General features: G+C 35.7%; 1 long non-coding RNA gene and 1 other non-coding gene across 8 annotated transcripts; both read left to right on the plus strand.

Annotated features, from left to right (window-relative positions):
- The first annotated feature begins 4,062 nt into the window (after positions 1 to 4,062).
- LOC113300696 lies at positions 4,063 to 4,152 on the plus strand. Its single transcript, XR_003335899.1, has one exon. It is a non-coding gene; the product is annotated as a small nucleolar RNA SNORD24 (small nucleolar RNA).
- Positions 4,153 to 6,920: 2,768 nt separating this feature from the next.
- On the plus strand, positions 6,921 to 10,935 carry LOC113300162. 7 transcript variants are annotated; one of them, XR_003335499.1, is made up of 9 exons: positions 7,019 to 7,660; positions 7,918 to 8,025; positions 8,240 to 8,397; positions 8,495 to 8,673; positions 9,255 to 9,542; positions 9,729 to 9,772; positions 9,987 to 10,083; positions 10,198 to 10,276; positions 10,627 to 10,935. It is a non-coding gene; the product is annotated as an uncharacterized LOC113300162 (long non-coding RNA). The 7 variants fall into 7 exon arrangements; XR_003335498.1 differs by lacking the exon at positions 8,240 to 8,397 and having other exon boundaries at positions 7,019 to 7,305; positions 7,388 to 7,660; XR_003335500.1 differs by lacking the exons at positions 7,019 to 7,660; positions 8,240 to 8,397 and adding an exon at positions 6,921 to 6,956.
- Positions 10,936 to 15,400: the final 4,465 nt, after the last annotated feature.

Below are 15,400 nucleotides of genomic sequence, written 5' to 3' on the forward strand. Positions count from 1 at the left end.
CAAACTATTTTTCCATATAGCTTACGTTCACCACTTCCCCTGACGTAGGTGTGTGTTGTATTCACTATAGGAAAAATATACATCTATAACTGGGGTTTTACAATTCTTTGCTAAACATCGTAAAAAGTCTTATGTTTTACAACTGGTTTCAAAGGATCAGTTGTCATATATCATCACTACCAACCCTTAGGATTAAAGGGTAGCGCTTATAAAACAAATGACAACTAATTAAGCAAAAGAGTTGTGACGACATTTAGCTATAACAACTTTGTTCCATAAAGGTAGTGACTAAGCCTATCACAATTTTCACAAGGGTTCTTGAAGAGCACTAAAATATGATGATGAAGAATAGTGTTAGAGGGGATCGAACATGAACCTATTATGGGTTAGTATAGAAACTTCACAAGTTTGGTGTTTTGTGTATGTTTTATTTTTGTTTGAAAATGTATAACAACGTTTATAAGAGTTGTTGAAGTAAAAATATAGGATGTTGGAAATGAGGCTGGAGGAATTTGATCCTTAGCCTTTTGCGTGCAAGTCCACACCATCAACTATGCCTAGACTATCACAATTCTGTGAAGTTTGTGGTTCTTTTTTATAGTAACTATATGAAAACCTTTGACAACTTTTGGAAGAGTTGTAGAAATAAAATATGATGTTCAAAAATTATGCTCAGGTGACTGAGCCGCAAACAGCGCGAAGCCTTCTCTGTAAACGTTCACATACATTCTACAATGACAATGCATTTTTGTAATGGATGGTTAAATTTTTTCACTTATGCAAAATTTAATTCAATGCTGATAAAAAATGTTTACTTCTGCTAAATTTTTATTCACTTCTACTAAATTTTTCTCTATTCCGTTAAAACCTATTTTGGTATGCACTTCTGCTAATTTTTGAATATTCTGATAAAACCTATTTTCTACAACCCCCTGTCGCAACCTTTAATAAATGTCGTCGTAGTGTTACGACAAAAGTTTTCGAGCCAGGTTCAGTATCGAAGTTGACTAAAAGGGGTATCTTTAAGGTTTTGGGGAACATTCCGATGGGATCTTACCTCTAGACAAGTGGATTCATCGTTCTTACAAAGTTTTTGACTTATAATAAGCCACTCGCCGCCAGGTTTCGAGTTCAGAGCCAGGTTCAATATCAAGTTGACGAAAAGGGGAATGTTTAAGGTTACAGAGAATATTCCAACAAAATCTTACATGTAAATGGAAGGATTCATCGTTCTTACAAAGTTTCTGGTTTATAATGGTCCACTCATGGCAAGGTTGCGATCTCGGAATGAAATCATACCTGTAAATGGTCTTATTGTTTCTAATTAAGCCGCTAGAACATAGAGTTTATGCCTATAATGGTATTATTGTAATTGTTTATAATCCAACATACCAATTTTCCGTCTTATAGTGATCCAGTCATGGCCAGGTTTCGATCTCGAAGCAAGGTTATGCCTCAAGTTTCCAGAAGAGTGTTTGTTTAAGGTTTCAAAGAATATTCTAAAGGAATCTTACCTGTAAATGGATCGACCCATCGTTCTTACCAAGTTTTCGGCATATACTGGTTCCAACCAGGTTTCGATATCGAAATGGAATCTTACATGTAAATGATCTTATTGTTTCTAATTGAGTCACTAGAATTTACAGTTTACGCGTATAATGGTCTTATAGTAATTTTTTCTAATCCAACAAACGAAGTTTCCGTCTTATAGTTGTCCACTCACGGCCAGGTATCGATCTTGGAGCCAGGTTATGCGTCAAAGTTGCCAGAACATGGTTTGTTTAAGGTGTCAGAGAATATTTCGACGGAATGTTACTTGTAAATGGATGAATTCATCGTTCTCATCGAGTTTCCAGCTTATAGTGGTCCACTGACGGCCAGGTTTCGATCTTGGAATTGAATCTCACTTGTAAAAGATCTTAATGTTTCTAATTAAGTCACTAGAACTTAGAGTTTATACCTATGATGGTCTTATTGTAATTGTTTCTAATCCAACAGACCAAATTTTCGTCTTATAGTGATCCACTCATGGCCAGGTTTCGATCTCGAAGCCAGGTTGTGCCTCGAAGTTTCCATAAGAGGGTTTGTTTAAGGTTTCAAAGAATTTTCCGATGAAATCTTAGCTGTAAATGGATGGATTCATCTTTTATACCAAGTTTCCATCTTATAGTGGTCCACTCGCGTCCAGGTTTTGATCTCATAGCAAGGTTATGCGTCGAAGTTTCCAGAATAGGGTTTGATTAAGGTTTCAGAGAATATTCCGACGGAATATTAACTGTAAATGGATGGATCCATCGTTCTTAACAAGTTTCCGGCTTATACTGGTCTACTCACGGCCAAGTTTGAATCTCGATATGGAATCTTACATGTAAATGATCTTATTGTTTCTAATTAAGTCACTAGAATTTAGAGTTTATGCCTATAATGGTCTTATTGTAATTGTTCTTAATCCAACAAACCAAGTTTTCGTATTATAGTAGCCCACTCCCATCTAAGTTTCGTCCTCAAAGTCACTTTCTTTCTCGAAGTTGCCAGAAAAGGTTTTGTTTAATGTTTCAGAGAATGTTCCGATGGAATCTTACCTACTTACCTATAAATGGTTGGATTCATCGTTCTTACAAAGTTTCCAGCTTATAGTAGTCCACTCCCGACCAGGTTTCGAGCTCAGAGCCACTTTATTTAACGAAGTCGCCAAAAAAGTTTTTTTTTTTAAGGTTTCAAAGAATATTCCAATGGGATCTTACCTGTAAATGGTCGGATTCATCATTCATACGAAATTTTCGACTTATAGTAGTCCACTCCCGGCAAGGTTTCGAGATCTAAGACACTTTCTTTCTTAGATCATGATTTCGGAAAATATTTCGATGATGTATCATGCTAAGTTTAAAGTCAGAACCCTCACAGAGCTTCTTGGTCAATAGTTTTTATGTCATTATTATACCACATTTGAAGTTCAAATCGACAATTAGCTTCATATTTATCAATTTCGATGATACACCTTGCTAAGTTTGAAGTCATAACCCACACAGAGATTCATGGTTCATAGTTTGTTCGTCGTTATACCGAATTTGAAGTTCGAATGCACGCTGAGATACATATTTATCGATTTAGATTATGTATCTTGCTAAGTTTGAAGTCTGAACCCACCCGAAGCTTCTTGGTTCGTAGTTTGTTTGTCGTTATACCACACTTGAAGTTCGAATTTCACTGAGCTTCATATTTATCGATTTCGATGATGTATTATGCTAAGTTTGAAGTCAGAACCCTCGTGAAGCTTCTTGGTTCATATTTTGTATGTCGTTATACCACACTTGAAGTTCATAACCTGTACGACTAGTTGAAATGGCTTCATGGCCTATGTAACTAGTCGAAATTCAAACAAGAATTACAAAGAGAAAGCACAAAAGCACAAAGAAACACACCAATTGTCGAATTCATTTCTTATTTTTTAGCTTCATTCCCATATATTTTTTGGAATTTTTTATAACCGAACGTTCAAAATAACATCTTAAACTATTGATATATTTTTTTCCGTATCGAAAGTTAATAATAAAACTGAATTTAATTTAGCAAAGAAACACAAACTTCACACCTGGGGTTGATCGAATGACCTTCCCTAATCAAATCTCTACCGTTCAAAGACATCTATGATCCGTACTAATCAAATCTCTAGCGTTCAAATATTTTTATATATAAATAAAAAGAAAATTATCTCTTCCCTTCTTCAGTTTTCTCTCATATCTTCCGCCTCCCTCTGAAGAAAACCCTAACCAGTAACCACTTCTTCATTTTCTTCCCTAACTCTCCTCTCATCTCTTAACTTCAGTCCATTAGTGTTTCGTACTTGTTTTGATCTTGTAATCGTTGTTCTTTCCTGATTGAAAAGTTTTGTTTTGATTAGATATTTACTGAAACTGAAATTTTTATCATTTTCTTCTGTTTTGATTTTATTTGTTCAAAATCCAGACTGGATTGGGGTTTTGAGTTGGATTTAGTAGACTGGTTTAGCTCAATTTTGAGTTTTATGTTACAGTTTTGTTCGATTTTTAGGTTAGGGTGAAAAGCCAATGATGTGAGATAATATTTGCGACTCTTGATGGGGTGTTTATAGACCCTTCTGATGATTATTTATCCACCAAGATCTCCGAGCCTTCACATATTTCATGTCATCCGAATGCCCCTAGGAGACAAGGGATGGACTGAGTAGATAGTTGCGCACTAATCTATCATTTTGTTGATTCCTTCCAAATAATATGAATATATGTTGTCTTTAGTGTTCCATTACTTGGTGGAAAATGTACTGATATCTCACACTAGAATGTATGAATTGCAGATAATTGAGTTATGCATATTCTCACTGTTTTGTGTCTGTCTCTAGTCTCCTAGCTCTTTCAAGCACTTCACTTTCAGTTTTGTGCATGAATGAGTTAGTGTAATTATCCCTTTTAAGAGATATGAGCTAGGGAAATTTCCCTTGTATTTAAATGGCCTTTCTTTCGTTTAGCATGTTTAGCACTTTTTGATCATATATCTGGCTTAGCTGCACACAATTCCTTATCAAAAATGGATAGTGTGCTACAAAACCAGTTTCTTCTTCTATAAAGTAGCCGGAATATTTCTATATGAATTATATCCTTTAATTTTGTTACTGGATACCACTATCAATGTAAGTGACGCAATTTGTATATGCATAAGAGAGTGAAGGAGTATTACATTCGTCAAAACCAAATTATTGAGTATGTTAGATTGTACAGGCCAGACCGATTTACATGACCAGGGGAACTCTCATGTCCTTCTGATCACTTTTTCAGAATTAGGGAACATCATTACAGACATTCGGAGCAACTATCTAGACGCATGGCGCGCCTGGCAGACCTGAGGAGGAACTCTTTGGACCTAGGGAGCCGCTTTGCATGAGGGACCTCAAACTGGTTGTAAGTATCTCTTCCTTGATTTTTAATTCATAAAAATTGGTCAATCTCTTAAGCAAAAATGTGAGATAATTGTAATTAGGCATAATCATATGCATGTTAGTATGATATTTCTCTTAGAGTCCAGGATTCCATTGGTTTATTTTCTTGATGAAAAATAAGATTTCCTTAAGATGTTAGAGACACTATAAGTATTCTAACTTGGGGATGGTTTTCTTGTTACTTTGAACCATTGTACCGTGTAGGTTCCCAAATTCTTCTAATCCTTAATCTTCAAATCTTTTGTTGTCAGTAAATGAAATCAGAGAGCCCATATTATCCAATTTCTTATAATTAATCAATTAACTACTACAAGCTTCCATTAGACATGATTTTGTACATTTATTGATGTTCTTTTTACTTGGTGGTCTTTGTTTTGATTTATTTGGCAGGTGCGCGTGGCTTAGGGATGGACGTCTGGATAGAATAAGTCTAGTATGAAGTAAAAAGTTTGATTACTTTAGATTAAGGTTGATATTAAAATCGGAGATTGTGTAAAATAGTTTTTTTACTTTAGATTGAGGTTGACAGAATAAGTCTAGAATGAAGTACAAGTTTTTTTTTTTTTAATTTTGAAAGCAATAGTTTGTTTCTTTCCGTATGTGTTTTTTTTTTCTTTCCTTATAGTGAAGTGGGATTCACAGTACTTTGTAACAAATATACTGTTTTTTTGTGATGAAATTAATTTTTCTTGTTTTAATTCAATTCTTATGTATGGCTTTAATGTCACTGTGTAAAACGGTATTACAATGGTCTATAAATTTGGAAACCTGTTTTTGCTACAGCCAAGTAAGGATTTTTGCTGCATTTACGGGTGTGGAAAGAGTTTTGATATATTTTTCCCTCACATTATTGCCTCACCAGTTGTTGTGGCAAAAGATTTAAAAATAATAAAAAATATATAAAAGTTAAAAAAGATAAAAGATGTAGGAAATACCTTTTTGCATCACACTATTGCCTCACGTATTCGTGTGGCAAGAAACCCAGTTTTTGCTACGGAACATTTAAGGTGTAGCAATAATTTCTTGCCACCCAGGTTGTTTCCACAAGTGTGGCAAAAGGATTTAGCCACATGAAATATGGGTTCCTGCTAGGGTTGCACAAACCCGACTCAACCCACCGACCCAATCCACACCCGCCTGAAATTACCCACACCCGACCCAACCCAGCTAGGAGCGGGTCGACTATGGGTCACAACATCAAAACCCGTAGTATTGTGGGTCGACTATGGATCAAAGCTTCCCTCACCCGACCCAACCCACCCACCCACCTAAATATTTCTTAGTTAATATTAACCCTTAGATTACTATCCTAGATGAATCACAGCCGTTGAAGTAGTGATATATAATGCCTAAACCCAAATCGCTAACTTCACTTCAGTCTTCACTTCTTCAATCACTTCCTTGAATAATCTTTTATCTTTTGAGCTTCGAACAATTGAACTCATTTCTTGTAATTTGTATGCACTTTGCAACTTTGCACCAACTTCTTACTTCTCTGGATTATAATTATCATTTGTTTACACTTGACTTGGGGTCAGTTCTTTAATTGTCATCTGTAAGAGTCTTAAGTAAGTCTGTAACTTTTATTTTTGATGCAATGTAACTGTAATGTGTATTTTATGGTGGGTAACCCACCACCCACCCGACCCAACCCATTATAATGTGGGCCGGTGAAAACCAACCCATTGTTATGTTGGGTTGGTTGTGGGTGACAACTTCTGCTACCCACCATCAGTGGGTTGGGTGGTGGGTGAGGTCAAACCCGACCCAAACCGACCCGTGTGCAGCCCTAGTTCCTGCCTCACTTATGAAGTGTAGCAATACACGGTTTTTCTTGTAGCGATTTTGACCTTTATAGGGTTTTATTATGATGTTTGATTACCAGTTGATCATGTTTTGGTGTGATGGATAATCACTTCATCTCTTGTTGCTTTGCTTCTCACGTCATTTGTGATTGATTTTGTGTATCAATTTTGGATTTCAGGTAAGTTTAATCATTTCTTTTTTGCTCCACTTTTGCTTTTCATCTTTTGTCATTAATTTTTCCTCAGTCTTTTTCCACTGATTGATCTCGTCTGATTGTGTTTGGGTTCTGTTCGATCAGCTGTATATTTTTTTTAAATGTAAAAGAAAAAAGATTCCCCCTTGTGTTTCTCCCTGTCACTCATGTTTCTACACTGCTTTCCCCCCGAGTGGTTGTTCTGTTTCTTCACACTTATCTTCATATCCCTGTTGTTTTTGCTCTTGTTTGATGGGTTAATATCTTCGTCAAGCTTTGGCCTTATCATGAGTAGTCCTACTGCTATGGTAATGGATATTTCTACCACTAAAAGGTCAGTTCCACTAGATTATTTAGATGCTCTGCCATCTAGAATACATGGCACAGTTTGTATAATTTTTCAAATGTAAACATAGGTCAGGATTTTTCCTTCCAAAAGATAAATCTACGGCTGTTGTGTTTTGCCGGTGGGGTTAATGAAGGATGAAATGAAACGCACCAAAGATCGAAGAGTCAAAGACCGTGTAGCTCATCTCGATGTAAATGCGTGCCATTTATTTCTCACTACGACCAGCTCCCTTTCAGACTCTTCTCCTACCTCAAAACCCAAATTGAAATTCATAATTTCATCCTATGAATTTGAATCATGTTGCCTACTTCCCTCGCATCCGATGCTGTATTGATCATTGGTGAGCATCTTCTCTTAGCATCATTCGTATTCATTCCTCTTGACATCATGAATCAAGGGTACCTAAACCTTTCTGCATTTTATCTAGCACATTTCCACCGTATCTCTTTTATTTTCTCCCTCATTCTTTGGGTTCCATCAGTATCTCTTCCATCTCTTTATATTTTTACTTTTCAATTGGTATTACGAATTTTAATTTGTTCTTAATGTACACTAACCTATGCTTCAGTTCTTGAACCTTTTTCCCCTTTCTTGCAGGTGATTCCAATGGAGTCACAAATTCTATTTGTGTTGTTTCTGATTTAATCTTAGAAAGGTGAAACTGCTTTGATTCTAATGTCAAAATCGATGGGTGCAAATGCTCATGTAAGTGAATTTTTATTTTTCGCAACAATTTTTATATTTATATAAGATTGATTGTTTTTTCAGAATCCATAAGTTGTTAGTTAAAACTCCATAAGAAAGTAGTTTTAATCAGATTTTGAATTTTCATGTTTAATTCAGAGTACATTATCTCTTGAGTCTATAGGATCTTGAATTTTAGAGAGAAAGGTATCTCATGTACTTAGGAATTGGCCAGGATTGTATGTGACTGAAAAATTATTGCCATTACATGTCTGTGTGGAAACTTGTTCACCGAAAGTCTGAAAGAATCTTAAAAAGAAATATTTTGGTCAAGTAAACGTTGGCCATCGAGATTTGGGTGGAAGTGGGACTCCTGGTCATACGGATGTAGAGGTGAAAAATCAATACATATTCACACATGGTTGGATTGGTCATAGGTGTTCTTGATGTTATTTTTGTGATAATTCCATTTTGTTTGAACTTTCTGTAGGTGGATTTAAAATTTGTGCAAAGAACTCTTAAGGGATGCCGTGGAAACTGGCAATTCTGGTTAAGGCTTCACAAGACCCGGTGTGGAACCGGAAAAATCGGACCGGAACCGTACCAGAACCGGTGTAGTCAGTACAGGGACTGAGAATGGAATATGAGAACCGGTGTAGACCTACACAGGTACCGGTTCTTATCTTATTCCCGGCCACCACGGAACGATAATACCCACTAAACTCCGACCATAGATTATAAGATTAATATCTATCATAACCGTTCACTTAACATATATATTCTGATGAGTCAATGACATATACTTTCACTCGTTTTCTTCTATCTTCTCCATTTTTTTTTTCTTCTTCATCTCCACGGAGAGCTAACGCAACAACCACTCATCAGTCTCCATTACAGCCTCCACCATCAGAACTACCACCTTCTTATTCGTCTTACTTTCTTGTTTTTACTTTTGTTTGTACTTTTTTTCTTCAAAAGCAAGGAGCCGAAGAAATACTTCTTATTACCCAATACCGGTCTTGAACTCAGATTTGTTTTGGTGTATTTGGATCACCAAATTAGTTGGGCTGGCATACCATGTCTTTGTATATTAGGGTTGGAAACAGCTTCCCGTATGTTATGGTCGATACAAAAAAGTTTAAAATCTTATATGTTTAAGAGTAATAGGGTAAGGGAGGATTTCTATTTAGTTTTGTGTTTCATAAGAGTTTGTTTAAGGGAGAATTTTTATCTAATTTTGTGTGTTGCAGGTTCTTGTTGTGTGCCTATTATTTGTTGTTCATAGAGGGGTAAGTCATGGAAGGCAAGTGGCCCCATTGTAGTTGGAAGGTAAGTTTCATTATTATGGTTTTGTTTACTGATACTTGTTATTTTATTTGGTGGGTGAGGTTGTTAATGGAAAACCATTCACACCGGTAGTTGGTGAACAATCATTACCAAATTGCTTGGCATCAAATTCAAGGTGTCCATAATCTCAGTCTAATGAAAATCATACCCTCCGAATTTTCGTGGGTACCAGCAGTCATGCTCTTTCTCGGGTAGAATTTACAACTCAGAATTTCCATTTCTTAAAGTTCGTTAATTGTACTCATTACTCTTCGCCTTTTTTATTTAAATCCAACATCTAACATGTCTCACCTGTTTTACATATGCATCTCTATTCTTATTTGAATTTTTATTTTTACAAGCTTTTCTTTTGGTTACTGAAGCTCTGTACCTATCAGGGTGTTGCCATTGAAAACTATAACGCGGACTCCAGCATGCCATGGTAAGTCTTGTGTATATGTTTAGTAGTTGGTGTTCCATTCTTGGCTCTTCACTGTCATGCTGCAACTAGGTTCCTATAGGGGTTTTTGGTGTGCCGATATTGGATTGCCTAATTTCCGTAAAGTGTGAAATGAGATTGAAGTGGATAGTTATTTTGCAGGGATGTCTTTCATATCATATAGTGGTTCTTACCTCCACTTGTATGTGTATTGCAGCTTGATCATCTACCTGATCTTGTAATCCCAAGGGTTAGCTATGAACTCGTTACTCAAATTAGATAATAAACAAAGATTCCAGTTCTTCTTCATTCTGGTAAGTTGTTTATTTTTTTATAGCGGCCTCTTAGTTTTCTGCTATAGGAAGTTTGAACTTGCAAGATGCGAAGTTTTCTTATGAAAACTCATTGATTGTGTTTTTCTCTTGCAGTGTATGTTTTGGTTATGTTTACTATTTGTTTTAGGAAACATGAATGGTCTTCTAATGCCACACTCTCCTACTGACCAAGGTAACTGAATAACTAAGTCCTTTATTTAGCTTAGAATCTTTGAAAAGATGACATCGATGATAAAGACTGCATCGAGTTCAGCTACTTTTTTTAAGGACTACATCCATGTGGTTTTTGGAACAAGAACAGGCGCTAGGGTTCAGTAGTGACTTTGCAATTAGCATTCTCCCACTCATTAGGTAGCATACATGTGGCTTCCCTTCCTACTATTTTATGCGAACGCGTTAACATGTTTTGATACTTATTGATTATATTGATGTGCCCTGTTATTAACTCTGATAGAATTATGCTTGACTAGTCATGTAACCTAGCATATAAGGTCTGACATTTTACTCTTCTTCTGAATGTAGTTCGATAACCTTTATGGATCCCGATGGTCTCATGAGGGCCACTGATGTCATGATTGTTGTTGTTGTGGGGTAAGGAGATGTTGGAAAGAGTTGTGCTTCTGCTCTCAAGCAAGCTGGTGCCCAGGTCAAAATCACTGAAATTAATGACAAAATCTTTAGAACTTCTAGCACTTCTCTTTCAGAAACCTTAAACTTACTATTTAAGAATTGATTCCTTTCTTGTATGATTTTTTAAACAGTTGGAATTGTCATTTTCTAGTGGATGAATCAGGCTTTTATTATCTGAATTTCATTTTAATTTTGATTGGCGTTTGAATTTCATTTTAATTTGAATTGACATTTGAATTTCAAGCTAGTGTAATTTTAGTTTGAATCAGAATTATTTCAGCTCAGTCAAAATAGTCAGAATGACTGCTGTCAGTCATCCGGATCTGATTCATTTGTTTTAATAGAAATTAAATCTACGACGCAGTCCACGTGTCTTACCTAATGAAAACTCGAAAGTATCGTAATACTGACTCAACTTGAAAGTGTCGTTCCGGAAAAGACACTGAATCTACGACACTTTATGCGGCAATTCCGAAGTGTCATATAACTGGTTAATTGGACATTTTCAAACTATCTTAAAATGACTTTTTTCCACTAGCGACTGGGTCGAGCGAACATGGTTTTGACTTCCTGATATGGACTTTGACTGTTGACCGAAGTTTACTTTGACAGTTAACCGGCAGTTGGCTTGGATGGTTGGCTTGGATGACATTTGAATGATAATCCAACAACATTCTTCCCTAATGCACGAATTTTTACTCATGGTACAAACTATTATAAATATGTTAATTGTGATTAGTGTCGTCTAAGTAATCAAGTCGGATGTTTTTGTTGCGCAAAGAGGGCGTTGTTGGGTGGAATAATCAAAATAAAGAAAAAATCAAATAAGCAAAAGTTAGTGATATTTAGCTCCTTTATAATGGAAGTGATCGATTGACGAAATGAACGAACTTCCCATATCTCCACAACAGCAACAAGGCAAAACTTTGGAAAAATAGAGTGAGTCACATGTTCAACACGTTGTCCTTAAGACATTAGCGTCCGGCTACACTCAAGAGTGATACTATAGCTCTCACAGGACGGATATCTCTAGGATAAAACACCCTACTACACCTACTACTAGCATATGTAGTAGATGCTCAACTTGAGCATGGCAACTCCAAAAACAAACGTTAAGGAAAATAGTGAACGCTTAATAAACGCTATAAAATATTTTACCTTAGCGGTCCCTCTAAAATATAGAGCAACCTCCTTTCCCATTTAGGGGTCCCTATAAAATATAGAGCAACCCCTTTTCCATATAGGGGTCCCTCTAAAATATAGAGAAACCCTTTTCCCATATAGGGGTCCCTCTAAAATATAGAGAAACCCCTTTTCCATATATCTTTTGTAAAAGTAGTGAACTTGTTTATATAATTGAGAAATACAACTTTAGAAGAAAAACTCCTCGATGTGGGACTAAAAGGTTTATATAGTCTCTTAAAACTACTAAAACTTGTAAACTCCATAATGTGGGACTAATAAGTTTCTTTCACAAAAGAAAAAAATAAATTATAATTTTTATTAAAACTTTAAAAAATCATTGTTTTATTAATCGTTTTCCAACAATCCCCACATGAATGAAAACTCGATAAAACATGAAAACACAAATAGATCTTGGTAAATCAACATCCCAATCTCACGACCCAAACTGACTTGACAGATAGAAGGATCGTGCAAGTTTTGAATCATACTAGTCATTTCTACATCCTCTCCCTCACACAAAAGTGTGTTGACCCCAGGGTCATACTATATATGGATTGCAAACAATCATAGTAGTATAGAGAGCTTTCATCTTTAGTTTCTCATAGGTGAGACTAAAGGTTTCTTTCACCAAAGTGAAAATCAATGATCTGGTGAACCCTTAGCGACCCTTAGATCCTAATTTCCAATAATACCAAAACAACATGAAACTCATTTTCTCAAAATGAATTAATTTTTGATAGAAAACAAAAAACACATAAATACGTAGGAAATTCCATTTTAGGCAGAGGTGTCCATGAGGTCTTGAACCTTTTCTTAGTGAGATATTACCGGAATTACTTGATAGAGACAGTGAACTATGTCTTGAACTGCTATAGTTTGATGTAATTCGCGATAACAACCACGCAATGATATCTCCAAGGTTGCTGCCAAGATCATGCCCTTGTGTCCGTTTTGGCCCCTGGACGTATCCTGTTTCTCAGAATGCTTTAGAGAAAATCATCTCATATTCTCATAGAAAGCGACCCACTTCCTCATTCATATAGGTGAATTCCATCAAGAGTGTTTACTGCTACACCCCACTTCAATCTTAAATTGAATATAACTCATCAAGACTTATTAAAAAGTCATCCTCCACATGCAGTCACACTATCACGTCTACACCATAGGGAAGGGACAACGAATAAATTTCTCTGATAGTGTTTACCTTTACCCACCAAAAATTAGTTTCTCATTCGAAACCTTGATCATGGGATCTCCAGTCAGCAAGGTTGAGTATCCTTCATGGAAAGTCTAATATATGAGCTTAAGCCCCAACGCCCTCGATGCATTTATTCCTTTGTACAAACCTTTCGTCAAAGGTTGCGCGATATTCTCCTTGGAATTTATTCAATCAATGGAAATAACGCCGATTGAGATCAGTTATTTCTTAGCTTTCACTATTATAGCTTGGCTAACACAATGTATAGATATAGATGGCACAGGCCTATGCCAGAGAGGAATGTCTTCTCAAAGGTATCTTAGGCACTCAGCCCCCTCTCGTGCTTTATCTATCGTATTACTCTCAAATTCCATAATGAATTGAGTTATATGTCTATTTGGAAATCATCCAAAAACAAACCTTCATGCTAGAGTGAATACATATCCACTCGTAGATTTAGACTCCTCTGAGTCAACTATCCATTTTGCATCACAAAGTCCCTCAAGGATAGGAAGTTACCTTTCATAAATAAAACAAAAGGTAATAAAGTATTTTAGGTGCCATAACATTCTACTAGTGCATACAAATGCTTTTTCTCTGGACTACAAGTATATCTATTTAACTTACTCACAGTATAGGCAATGTCAGGACTCTTACAGTTCATTAAATTCAACAGACATCCTATAACTATTGAGTATTCAAGTTAAGATACTTCATTACCCTTATTTTTCTCGAGTCTAACAAGAAGAAAGATATGGAGTACACACAGGCTTACAATTAGACTGATTGTATCTCATAAGCACAAATTTAACATAATGAGAATGACTAAGACTATAAATGTTTGATTATCTTCTAACCCTCATCCCTAAGATTATATCAAAAAGGCGTAAGTCAATTAAGTCAACGTCCTCAGTCAGTGCATGTTTTCAGTGGAATTAATCACGTTTATGTTTGTATCAAGTATAATCATATCATCAACATACAAGCATATAATCACACAAGCATCCTTAAAAAGTTACTTTTAAATATATTTGTGAGATTCATTAACTTAAATCCACTACTCATTATCACATGATCAGATTTTTCATGTCATTGTTTACCTGCTTATTTGAAAACCATACAAAGATTTGTTCAACTTATAAACTTTGTCTTCACAACCTTTCACTACAAAGTCCTTTGGTTGGTCTATGTAAATTCTTTTATCTAATTCACGGTTTTAGAAAAGCTGTCTTAACATCCATCTGATGTATCTCCAAGTTGTTTATGGTAGCGATATTAATTAGCATCTCAACAGAAGTAATTATCGTCACAAGTGAATAAAAATCAAGGAAATCTACACCTTCTTTTAGTTTATATCCTTTAGATACCAACTTAGCTTAATATTTTTCCATAGTTCCATCTACCTATTGTTTCCTCTTAAAGACTCATTTATATCCCATGGTCTTACTCCATGGAGGTAAACTAGCAATCTCCCAAGTCTGGTTCCGACGGACTGAGTCCATTTCACTAAATTAAGTTTCGTACTAGAATGGGTTTCAGTAGATATCAAGGCTTCTTTACAAGTATGGGGCTCAGAATAAGCTAGGCATGTTATGAAGTCGGTTTTATAAGAAGTTTCAAGTCTAATTATTTTACTTCTCTTAGGCTCAACATCAATTTCATCTTCCTTTAAAATAAGTTCTGACTATTTGAAAATAAATCTAGGGGATCAACAACACATCTCTAATGAGGTACAGGTTTAGAATAAACATGTTCTAAGAACTCAGTATCCGTAGATTCTGCAATAATATTCAAACCAAAGTGATAAAAAATCAGAACACACAACCAAAAATCTATTTGTATAAGTATACTCAGCATACCCTATGCGAAAACACAATCAACATTTTTGGTTGCAATCTAGTTCTTTTAGGAAGAGGAGTTACGATCTTAGTCAAACACCCCCACACTTTGACGCATTCATAAGAAGGTCATCTACCTTTCCATAAACCATATGGAGTTTCATCTGATCCTTAAAGGGGTACTTTATTCAGGATATACTAGTTAAGAGGACTGCCTCCCCCCACAAGGCCGTAGGTAATTCTGAACTAATCAACATGACAATTATCATCTCCTTAAGGATGTGATTGTTATGGTCAAAGATTCTAGTTGGTTTCCAACTTCAAGTTTATACATATTAAGGCTTCTAAGGCGTCATCCTTATCCTTAAGAAATTATACAAGATAGTAACTCGTACAATCATCTACGAAAGTTATAAATCATCTTTTACCACCTTAGTTTGGGTTG

This window comes from Papaver somniferum, chromosome 7 (assembly GCF_003573695.1).
Source record: "Papaver somniferum cultivar HN1 chromosome 7, ASM357369v1, whole genome shotgun sequence".
NCBI classification, from domain to species: Eukaryota; Viridiplantae; Streptophyta; class Magnoliopsida; order Ranunculales; family Papaveraceae; genus Papaver; species Papaver somniferum.